The sequence below is a fragment of the Nannospalax galili genome, unplaced genomic scaffold (genome assembly GCF_000622305.1).
Source record: "Nannospalax galili isolate Female #2095 unplaced genomic scaffold, S.galili_v1.0 scaffold1433, whole genome shotgun sequence".
NCBI classification, from domain to species: Eukaryota; Metazoa; Chordata; class Mammalia; order Rodentia; family Spalacidae; genus Nannospalax; species Nannospalax galili.
The window spans coordinates 45,342-55,064 of record NW_008331895.1 but is presented as its reverse complement, the minus strand read 5'-3'; the positions used below and the strand labels follow the sequence as shown (position 1 = coordinate 55,064).

The 9,723-nt window shown below is 36.8% G+C and overlaps 1 non-coding gene across 1 annotated transcript; it reads right to left on the bottom strand.

Moving 5' to 3' along the window:
• Positions 1 to 240: 240 nt before the first annotated feature.
• On the bottom strand, positions 241 to 371 carry LOC115069262. Its single transcript, XR_003848534.1, has one exon. It is a non-coding gene; the product is annotated as a small nucleolar RNA SNORA13 (small nucleolar RNA).
• Positions 372 to 9,723: the final 9,352 nt, after the last annotated feature.

Sequence of the window (9,723 nt, the reverse complement as noted above, 5' to 3'; positions counted from 1 at the left end):
TCCCAGGTTAGGGCTGGCTTGCTGCTCATTTCCCTCCCTACACTTTGGTCCTCATCTCACTGAGTTTGCGTGGGTTTTGTGCTTGAGGTAATCATTACCACAGGTTTACATGAACAAGCTTCCTGTGGCCCAAAAACCCCTGTTTGCCTATGTTTATGGACCAACCATGGCTATTACAATCTTTCCTCATGCACAGCATTCTGTTGCATAAGGAAGCCATCACTGATTTTTTTTACATACATCTCTTCCTTACACAGGTCCTACATCAAAGATATAAAATTTAAGGGTAGTAAAAGGCTGCAAAGCATTAATTATGCCTTATTTACACCACATTCACCAGTTTCCAAAAGTGAAATGACAAAAGAAAAGCAACAGAAGCATCTTCTTAGTTGGATTTATTCCTAGGCATTTATGAGACTCCTGGTTTCTTTCTTAGCATGTTAATTATTATCACGTAGAGAAGTTACTGATTTTTATATATTGGTTTTCTGCCCTACTAATTTGTTGAAGTTTTTGTCATATCTATGGCTTTTCTGGTGTATTTCTGGTCTTTTAAGCATGGGATCATGTCATGTCCAATTAAAGATAATTTGACTTCTCACTTTTTAATTTTTTCTCATTCTTTTATCTTTTTCTCTATCAAAAACTTAAAGCACTATATTAAGTAATAAGGGAGAGAATGGACATATTTTTCTCATATCTGATTTTAGAGAAAATGGCATCTATGCTCTCCATTTAATATAATGTCGACAGGTTGTTGTATTTATCCTTTATCATGTGGAGGGATGCTCCTTGACTTCATAGTTTCTTCAAAGATTTTATTCTGAAAATATGGCTTATTTTTCCATAGATTTATCTGTATCTATCATTAGAATAATTTTTCCCTTAATATATGTATGTGCTTTACTATACTTGTTTATTTTTGTAGGCTGAATTCTTTTTGCATCCAGGAATGAAACAGTATTGAACATGCTTAAGATTCCTATTAATATTCTGTTAATTCAATTTGCATATATTTAATAAAAGATTTTTGTATCTAAGTGCATAAGGTTAATTGGTCCACAGGCTGCCTGCTTGTGTGAACATTAGCTCTTTCTATTCATAGAAATATTTAGATAACATTTTCATTGGTTCTTATTAGGTCTGCTTACATTTGGTAGCGATATTTGAGCGATATCCTGTAACTGTTTCAATTCCATTGCAATTTGTAGATGTGTTTAAGTTGTTCTAATTATCTTGATTGAATTTTGATAAGACATATGTATCTTACTATATTCACTTTTAGATTTTCTAACTTTTGAATGTATTTGCACGGTCTTATAAATTTTATTGGTATCTAATATAATTATCTCCTTTTCACCTGTACTATTATTTTTTGTATTACACTTTGTTTTGTAAATTTTGGTCAAGTGTTAATTTATTTTTAATTTTACAAGGAACTAGCTCTTTGTTCCATGGATTCTTTGTATTGCTCTCTTAGTCTCTATTTCAGTAATTTCTACCCTGAACCATACCAATTTTCCTCCACCTACTTTATAGGTTTGATATTGTTTTTGATTTTCTAAAGCCTTGAAGTGCTTCATTTAGTTATTTATTAGAGCTCTCTCTGACAATTAAGATGTAAGCAATAGGATTGCATTTCCTGTACTCTATGGGTTCTCACAAGTTGCGATTCTATTTTCAGCTGAATCTAGCAATTTTTAAATTTCCTTCCTGATTTCTTTTATAATGTATTGTTCATTCAAGAGTGTACTCTTCAATCTTTGTTTATTTGTGTAATCACTATGATTTCCTCTGCTTTCCTGTTTTTTCCCCACTATTATCTGACATTACAAGGGATATATTTTACTTTCTTTTGTAAGGCTTACTGGGGGCTTACAATATTATCCATTTTAGAGGAAGTCCTACAGAGTAGAGAGAAGAAATTGTATCTCAGAGATGCTGTACAGAATACTCTGTAGGTGGCTGCTAAGTTCATTGGATTGGTGCTACAGTTTAACTCTGAGGATCCTTTATTGATTTTCTTGCTCAATGAATGATCTTTTGACAGTATTGAAATATTCATTTCACCCATTATTACTATATCTAGATCTGCCTATATATCTACACCCAGTCATGTTCCTTATATAATATTAGGTGACCCAATGTTCTGTACATATGTACATTTACAGTTAAGTGTTGCTGATGCATTGCTCCCTCTAGCAATATATAGTAACCCCTACATCCTCTTCATGTCTTCTGCTTCTTTTGTTTAGAAGTCTACAATATAACACATACTTACAAAAATTCTACTTGTATTTGCTTAATTTATTTGTTCTATTGAACCTTACCCATTTATTTTCAGCCTGAGTCTTGTGTCTTTGCCAGTAAGATGTATTTCTTCTTTTAATATTTTATTTATTATATTTTATGTTTATGAATGCATTGCCTACATATGTTTAAGAGAGCTTGTGTCATGAAATGCCCACAGAAGTAAGAAGAGGGCATCAGATCCCTGGAACTGGAGTTACTGACAGTTGTTAGCCACCATGTGGGTGCTGGGAATCTAACCCGGGTCCTCTGCAAGAGCAGCCAGTGCTCTTAACCACTGAGTCATCGCTCCAGCTCCAAGGTGTGCTTCACACAGACAACAAAGAGTTATATCATGTTTTTGTTTTGTTTTGTTTTAGAAGAAGCATTTCATTACAGCTTTAACATACTGGATAACAGTTTCCAGAGCAAAGATACATTTCTTTCAAGAGTGCCTATAAAATTTTTAGGTTCGCTGTTGAATTAATACAGTTATACAATATTGAACTCAGTATAAGCCCCAATGGTAATGTTTATTGAAATCTACCTGATGACTTTATAGACATACGCAGGTGCCAAGGACCCAAATGCAACTGATTATGACTAGCAATAATCAGATACATACAGATTAGAGGTGCATGTGCCAACATCTCAGTGTTATTAGAGAAAACAGTGAGTCTTTCTGTAAGAAACAGTATATATCACGTTTTTTAATCAATCATCTACTCTGTATTTTTTAACTTGAGTATTAAGATAGTAACATTTAGATTTACTACTGAGAGGTGTTTGCTGGTTCTTATAATTTTGTGGGTTATTTCCTGTTTTGTTTGTTCTTTCATTTATCCTCTAGTCAAAGTACTTGTTTCCTAGTTTACTGAGTTGGGCATACGATTCTTTCCTAGTTTGCCTCTGCTCATATAATTCTTTCAAAGGATTTTCCTTTCATATGATTTATTGTTTCTCTGTTCTTGTGATTGACACCGCATTGTCTCCTGTGTATGAACAATTCCTCAAAGTTTTGTTTGCATTGCTCACTTAATGTTCATTAGTTGCTTTAGTTTGCATTTGTCTATAAATACATTTATGTCTCTATCTACCATACAGATATCTTCATGGAGAGAGTGGTCTGGCTGGAAGATGCTATTAGGGCTTGAAATAGCTTTCCATGATATCCTAACTTTCAGGGTTTCTGCCAAGAGGTGTATATCATTTTAATGGATTTCCTTTCTAAATGGGTTGGTGCTTTGCTCTGATCCCTTTTGTTTTTGTATTCTCATTTTGCATCTTGGCATATTGACTATAATGTACCAGAGAGAGGTTTTTCTCTGGTCAAGTTAAATTTGGGATCAAAAATACCTCTTATAATTATCTATTTTTTCCTATTTAATTTGAGAAATTTTCTGCTATGTAATTCAGTAGAATTTTTAGCTACAACCTTTTATTTGTGTGTGTGTGTGTGTGTGTGTGTGTGTGTGTGTGTGTGTACATGAGTGAAGGTGACTGTGGAGTTCAGTGAGCATTGGGTGATCCACCTGATGTGGTACTCAAGCTACTCTCAGGTCCTCTGCAATAGCAGTACCCCCTTAACCGTTGAGCCACCTCTCCAGTCTCTTTGATAAATTTTCATCTAAGCTCATTCTTATACCTCATAGATTCTCAGGTTTGGTCAACTGACAATATTCACAGTTCTTGGAAGTTGTGGAATTGCTTATTTTATTTTTGCATATGACTGACTGTAATATTTCCTTGGTCTTGCCTTCTATCACTTGTATTTTTTTTTCTTCTGTTTGATCTAGATTATTTTGGTTTGTGTTCTTCAAAATCTCAGTTTACTTTCTGAATTTCTAACCTACATTGCTGACTTTCTGTTCCAGGTCCAGAATTGATCTCTTTACTTCATTTATCTGCTTCCTTGTTTCGTCTTTGAGATGGTAGTATGTTGCTTTTTAGTTGTCTGGCATTCATCCATTTCAGTATCTGTGGATTCAGCAATTGAAGACAGTACTGCTTTGCCCTGCATTTTCAAGCTTCTTACGTTTCTGTTTCAATTTGAGTATCTTTTGGTTTGGATATCTCTTACTGGTTTATTTGTGATCTAATTAGTGAACAGCTGGGGCTACAGGGAGACCCTGTCTCAAAGACAAAAAAAATATTCTAAACATTAAACTGTTAAATATAAGGTTTTTATTTAGACTAGAGAACATAATAAATAACAAACATTATTTGTGATGTCATTAATACTTTTTCTTCTGTTGCTTGGGCCTCTGCATGTGTGTTTAAAATTATTCAATACATCAAAAACAGTACTTGAAAACATCTACCATGCCTCGACTTCTGCAATTCATTAAAACTGATAAAGGCCCCACATACAGTAATAAAGCTTCTCTGGTGGGATTTATATAAATAATCTCATATGTGTATAATACCATATCATCTGCAAATAAGGATAATTTGATTTATTTTTTTCCAATTGGTATTCCTTTAATTCCCTTCTCCTGTCCTATTGTTCTAGCTACAGTTTCAAGTACAATATTGAAAAGGAGTGGGGATAACATACACCCTTGTCTGCGACCTGATTTTACTCCGATATTCTCCATTTAGAATGATGTTGGCTGTAGGTCCTTTTTTTGTATTTGAATTCCTCATAACTTTAACAAACTTATTCATAACATAGCATCATATAACTTCATAACTTAAGAATGCACAGAAAATAACACATAAGGAAAAAGATACTGAGTAGGATTCAAGGCCACCTATCAGAATTATTCTAATATTGTTAATAAAATAAGAGACCAGAGTAATTGTATTCGAAGTTTTTGAATTACCAATTGAATATAAGACAGTAAATAAAAAGAGAAAGGCCAGTTCCCGTTTTCAAAAAAATTAAGCTTGACCTCCCTCTGCTTCCCTGGGACTGTGAGACCCGGAGCAGGCCTCTCTCCTACCCTTAGGCCTCTTCCAGGGTAAGTCCATTGCATCCTCCACACCTTGACCCCCCCAGCCTCATTCATCCTCCTATCTCCGCTGCCCTCCTCTCCTCTGAGTTTGGGCCATATCCCATTCCTTGTCTTGGGGCCCCAAACACCTGGGAACCAATACTGCTCCCTGATTCTTTTCATCCAATCTAGTGCCTTCTCTGGACCCCAGGAGCACTGGTTCTGGACCTGGCCCTGCCCTCACTTCCCTCTGCTTCCCTGAGCCTGCAGGACCAACTGCAGGCCTCTCTCTTACCTGCAGGCCTCTCTCTGGGGTAAGTCCATTGAGCCTTCCTCACCTTGACTCCCCCAGCCTCATTCTCCCTCCCATCTCTGCAGCCCTTCCCAGTTCCGAGTTTGGTCCCTGCCCCATTCCTTGTCTTGGGGCCCCAGACACCTGTGGAACCAATACCACTCCCTTATCCTTTTTATCCAGACCAACCTAGTGCCTTCTCTGGGCCCCAGGAGCACTGCTTCTGGGCCTGGTCCCACTCTCAACTCCCTCTGCTTCCCTGGGCCTCCACCACCTGCCAGACTCTTTCTGGGACACTGGGGCTGACCTTTCTTCTTTCCGATGCTTTGCATCCAGACCAACCCAGCTCCTCAGTGCAGTCCCCAGGAGGCCTTGGGGCCTCTTCCCACCACATCTGCCTTTGCATCTCTCAGTGGCATGGCCACCAGCTGCCCAAGGCCAGCATGTTTCCTGGGACAGGCTCACAGACCAGTCCAACCCCAAAATTCCTGAGGCCAAAATGGTTCCTGAAGGGATCCAGACCTTAGGAGAAAGCCTGAAAACATCTGACCCTAACCTGAATTGGGCCTCTGTGGGAATTCCTGAAGACAAAAGCAATCGGGATACTCTAATATAAAATCAAAAGAGAGAACCGGAAGCTTAGACGAACCAGCTTTTCATATCCCAAAAGTAAACCACAAAGACACATAAAGTTCACAAAAAGAAGCAGACCTAAACTTGAAGGCCTGAGTCTCACACAAGAATCAGAAACTACAAAAGAAATTCACATGTCAAAATCACAGAGAAAAAATATTAAAAAAAACCAAAATAACATATCCCCACAAAATGCCAGTAGTCCTCTAGGGGAGAACAATGAAAACCCCCTAGAGATAATGCAGGACATGGAACTCAAAAGAACAATTATAAACATGATAAAAGAATTCAGTGAATTTAAAGATCACACAAAGAAATCAAAGAACTGAAGGAAGGTAGGGATAAACTCAATGAATTCAGAAAAGAGTAAGAAATATTGAAGAATACTCAGGCTGAAATGAAGAAGGATGTGAAACACTCAGTAAGCCAATTAGAAATGACAGGAGAAAGCCTCACCAATAGGATGAATGAAATATCTTCAAGACTGGAAGATAAAGTGGACAAACTAGACCACTCAAGCAAAGATTATGAAAAATTTAAGAAATCACAAAAATGGAATATGAAGGAATTGTGTAACTCCATAAAAAGAACAAACATATGAATCATAGGCATACAAGAAGGAGAAGAATCCCAAGATGATGGCATGGACCAGATCTTCAACAGAATCGTGAAAGAAAATTTCCCAAAATTAAAGAAAGACATGCCCATACAAATAGCAGAAGCATGTAGAACATGAAACAGACAGGACCAGAAAAGAAACTCTCCACTGCACATCACAGTACAAACACTACACATACAAAACAGAGACAATTCTGAAAGCTGCAAAAGAGAAACAAAAAGTCACATATAAAGGAAAACCCATTAGGATTACAGCTGACTGTTCAGTGCAAACTATGAAAGCCAGAAAAGCCTGGACCAAAGTATTCCAAGTTTTAAATGACAACAGATACAACCCAGATTACAATACCCAGCCAAAATGTCTATCATAGTCGAAGGGGAAATAAAAATTTTCCATGACATAAATAGGCTGAAGGAATTCATGTCCACAAAACCAGCCCTTCAGAGAGTTCTGGAAGCAATACAAAGAGCTGAAGAAAGGAATGACTACACCCAAAGGATTGCGGAAAGAAATCCAACGAAGGTGTAACTGTGGAAAGGTACAGCTATATCAAGAATGTAAACAGAAGTAAAAATGACAGCATTCAATACCCACCTTTCATTAATAACTTTAAATATTAATGGACTGAACTCCCCAGTCAAAAGACACAGACTATGTGAATGGATTAGGAAACAAAACCCATCTTTTTGTTGTCTGCAAGAAATTCATCTCATTTTCAAGGACAGACACTATCTCAAAGTGAAAGGATGGAACAAAATATACCAAGCAAATGGCACTACGAAAAAAGCAGGCATAGCAATTCTAATATCTTACAAAATAAACTTTAAACTAAAACTGAACAGAAGAGACAAAGAGGGCCACATCATTTTGATCAAAGGAGCAATGAATCAAAAGATATTATAATCATGAACATATATTCACCAAACTCTGGTGCACCCAACTTCATAAAAGCAATACTACAGGACTGTAAGACCTAGATTAATCCCAACTCATTAATAGCATGTGACTTCAATACCCCACTGTCTCCATTAGATAGGTCAACAGGGCAGAGAGTTAACAGAGAGACATCTGAATTAAACAATACTATATCAAATGAACATAACAGACACCTACTGAGTATTCCACCCAAGCACCAAAGGACATACTTTCTACTCAGCACCCCATGGAACCTTCTCAAAATCTATCATATACTGTGGCACAGAACCTCAACAAATACAAAAAGATTGAAATAATTCCATGCATTCTATCAGACCACAATGCAATAAAGTTTGCAATCAACTCTGGAAGAACCCCTAATCACCACATGAATACATGGAGATTAAATAACACACTCCTGAGTGACAAATGAGTCAAAAGAGAAATTAAGAAAGAAATAAAAGTATTCCTGGAATTAAACGAAAAGGGCAATACAACACGAAAAATCCTCTGAGATACTCTGAAAGCAGTGCTAAGAGGGAAGTTTATAGATCTAAGTGTCTACATCAAAAAATCGGAAAGAACACAAATAAATGACCTAATATTGCAACTCAACACACTTGAAAAGCAACAGCTAATGAAACCCAGACCCAACAGGGCAAGAAGAAATAACAAAAATCAGGGCAGAAATTAATGAAATTGAAACAAAGAAAACAATACAAGGAATCAAAAATTCCAAGTGCTAGTTCCTTGAAAAGATAAGCAAGATTGATAGTCCCCTGACCCAGTTAACCAAAAAAAAAAAGAAAGAGCACCTTCAAACCAACAAAATCAGAGGTGAAAGGGGAAACATCACAACAGACACCAGAAGGATACATAACATAATAAGGGAATACTTTAAAAACATATATGCTACTAAATTTGAAAACCTAAAAAAAAAAACAAAAAATTTAAAGAAAGAAATTGAGAAAGACATCAGAAAATGGAAGGACCTCCCATGTCCATGGGTTGGAAGAATTAATATTGTGAAAATGACCATCCTACCAAAAGTCATATACAGATTAAACGCAATGCCAATCAAAATCCCCATGACATTTTTCACAGAATTGGAAAAAACTATCCTGAGATTCATATGGAAGCACAAAAGACCTCGGATAGCCAAAACAATCCTGAGCACTAAGAGCAATGCCGGGGGGGTTACTATACCAGATTTCAAGCTGTATTACAGAACTATAGTCTTAAAAACAACATGGTACTGGCCCAAAAATAGACCCATAGACCAATGGAACAAAATTGAAGACTCGAATATGAGCAAATGCAATTTCAGCCACACGATATTTGACAAAGGGGCCAAGAACATTAATTGGAGGAAAGACGGCATATTCAGCAAATAGTGATGGCAAAACTGGATCTCCACTTGTAGAAGAATGAAACTAAACCCTTATCTTTCACCCTGCACAAAAGTCCATTCCAAATGGCTCAAAGACCTTAATGTAAAGCTGGAAACTCTGAAACTATTAGAAGAAAACATTAGGGAAAACCTACATGATATAGGCATGGAAAAGGATTTTCTAAACCGGACATCAATTGCTCAGGAAACAAGGGCAAGAATTAACAAATGGGACCTCATTAAACTAAAAAGATTCTGTACATAAAAGGAGACAACCAAGGAAGCAAACTGAAAACCCAGAAAATGGGAGAAAATCTTCACCAGCAACACATCCGACAAAGGTTTAATAACCAAAATTTATAACGAACTCAAAAAACAGAACTAAGACAAGAAGCAACCCAACTAAAAGATGGACTAAGGACCTGAACAGAGAGTTCTCAAAAGAAGTAAAGATGGCTATGAAACATCTTAAAAGATGTTCAACATAACTAATAATCAGGATAATGCAAATTAAAACCACTTTAAGATTTCACCTTACCCCAGTCAGACTGGCTAAGATCAAGAAAACAAATGATACCAAATGTTGGAGAGGATGTGGGGAAAGGGAAACACTCATCCACTGCTGGTGGGGCTGCAAACTTGTTCAACC